The 2500-nt window shown below is 42.8% G+C and overlaps 1 protein-coding gene across 4 annotated transcripts in view; it reads left to right on the forward strand.

The window, feature by feature from the left end:
* LOC119596495 (major facilitator superfamily domain-containing protein 6-like) overlaps positions 1 to 2500 on the forward strand; it is a 104706-nt gene that overhangs the window by 43488 nt on the left and 58718 nt on the right. The window lies entirely within an intron of this gene.

Here is a 2500-nt window from a genome sequence, read left to right on the forward strand (position 1 = left end):
ATCTTTATTATTATTGATATTATTATCATTATTATTATAGTTATTATAATTACCATTATTGTTCTCATTGCTGTTGCTATTCCTAAATCATTATCATTATTATTTTAACTTTTCATCTTTGTTTTTATGGAGGCGAAAATACCGTGAGAAGTTGGTTTAAATACCATCTGTTAGTTATCGAATAACTGTCATCACCCATCTGTCACTAACTGAATGTCATCACCATCTTTCCATTGTCAAGTAATCATCACCAACTTATCAGGTATTTGGTTATCATCATCACCAACATATCACTTATTAGACTATCATCATCACCAACATATCGATTATCAGCTAATTCTCATCACCAGCATGTCATTTATTGGATTATCATTATCACCGACATATCAGTTATGGGATTATTATAATCAACATACCAATTATCAGATCATTATTTCACCAACATGTCAATTATGAGGTAATTGTCATTACTAATCTCTGCATGACACGCTAGTGGTTTTACGACTCGCATAGGATTTGCATGACAGCTGTGTTTTATATGTGACACTAAGATAATGCGACACAAATAGATTTTGCATGGCACATGAGGCTTGTCCTACTCAAATAATTTTTGCATGACACAGTAAACTTGCACGATACAATTAGACTGCATGACACGCTAGGTTTATGCGACACAAAGGGTCTTTTTCTGACACATTAAGCTTGTTCGACACTATCAGGGTGCATGGCACGCTAGGCTTATGCGACACAATTAGGCTTTGCATGACACTATGCAGGTCAGGCAGTGATAAGCAGAATTCGAAGGTGACTCTCACTCATGACCCACTTGTGCATGAGAGACGTCGACTCATGACCAAGCCATCGTGCTTGATAATGTCAGTATCATGAGAAGTTGCACATGAGGGTATGATGTCTCTGTGTGTGTGCGTGCGTGTGTGTGTGTGTGTGTGTGTGTGTGTGTGTGTGTGTGTGTGTGTGTGTGTGTGTGTGTGTGTGTGTGTGTGTGCTACTCCCCTGTAATATTTGCGTACGGCGTGCCTGTGGGCTGCAGTATTGCCATGCAGCGAAGGAAGTCAGTGGTCGGGGTGGTTAAAAGGGGGTGGGGAGTGGGAGGGAGGGCAAAGGGGCGGATGCGTGAGGGGGGGAGGGGGATGAAGGGGGAAGGGGGGGATGAACGCATGAGGGAGAGAGGGGGGAGGGGAGGGGGAAAGGTGGGTTAGGGGGAGGAAGGAGGAAGGGGGGGTGGATGCATGAGGGAGGGAGGGGGAAGAAGGGAGAGAGAGAATTGAAGATGGAGAAAGAGGAGAGAGAAAGAAGTTGGAGAATGGGTGAGAATGAAAAGAAAGAGAAAAAGGAGAAAAAATTATGGGAGGAAGAGGAGATAAAACAAAGGAGGAAGAAGAGGAGAGGAAACTAACGAAGAAGGAGAAGAGAAGAGAAAACTAAGAAGAAGAAGAAGAAGAAGAGAAAACTAAAGGAGGAATAAGGATTAAAAGAAAATAAATAAAGACGAATAAAGAAAAACTAAAGAAAGAGGGATAAGAGGAGAGAAAACTAAAGAAGGAACTAAAGAGAGAGGAAGAAGGATAAAAAACAAACAAACAAGGAACAGGGAATAAGAGGAGAGAGAATTGAAGAAAGAGGAGGAGAAAAGAGAAGGAGGAGGAGGAGAAGGAGGAGGAGGAGGAAGGAAAGGAGGAGAAGAAGAAGAAGAAGAAGAAGAAGAAGAAGAAGAAGAGGAAGAAGAAGGAGGAGAAGGAGAAGTAGAAGAAGAAGAAGTAGAAGAAGAAGAAGAATTAGAAGAAGAAAAAGAAAAAGAATCAGAAGAATAAGAAGAATAATTAGAAGAAGGAGAAGAAGAAAAAAATAGAAGAAAAAAGAATTAGAAGCAGAAGCAGAGGAGGGTCCTCGGCGCGAACCCAGCGACCCCGCCTCTGGACCCGGGAGGCCGCCCGCGCCACGCCGACTCCAGGAGGAGCCGAGGAAGACTCCGGCCGGAGCTCTGGCGGCTTCATCTGATGGTTTGGTTCGCGTATTTGGTGTTGTGTCCTGGGGTTGTTTTCTGGGGTGTTGTTTTCTGGTGTTGTTTTCTGGTGTTGTTTTTTGGTGTTGTTTCCTGGTATTTTCTGGTGTTTTCTGGGGTGTTGTTTTTTGGTGTTGTTTCCTGGTGTTTTCTGGTGTTGTTTCCTGGGGTGTTGTTTCCTGGGGTTGTTTTTTTTGGGGTTTTTCCTGGTGTTTTTTGGGGTGTTGTTTTCGGGGGTGTTGTTTTCTGGGGTTGTTTTTTGGGGTGTTGTTTTCTGGGGTTGTTTTCGGGGGTGTTGTTTCCTGGTGTTGTTTTTTGGGATGTTGTGTTCTGGAATGTTGTTTCCTGGTGTTGTTTTCTGGGGTGTTGTTGTGGTGTTTTCTGGGGTGTTGTTTTCTGGTGTTTTTTGGGGTGTTGTTTTCTGGTGTTGTTTTTTGGTGTTTTTTTGGGTTGTTATTGTCGTCGTTAGTTGGTGCT

The sequence above is a fragment of the Penaeus monodon genome, chromosome 38, assembly GCF_015228065.2.
Source record: "Penaeus monodon isolate SGIC_2016 chromosome 38, NSTDA_Pmon_1, whole genome shotgun sequence".
Classification (NCBI taxonomy): domain Eukaryota; kingdom Metazoa; phylum Arthropoda; class Malacostraca; order Decapoda; family Penaeidae; genus Penaeus; species Penaeus monodon.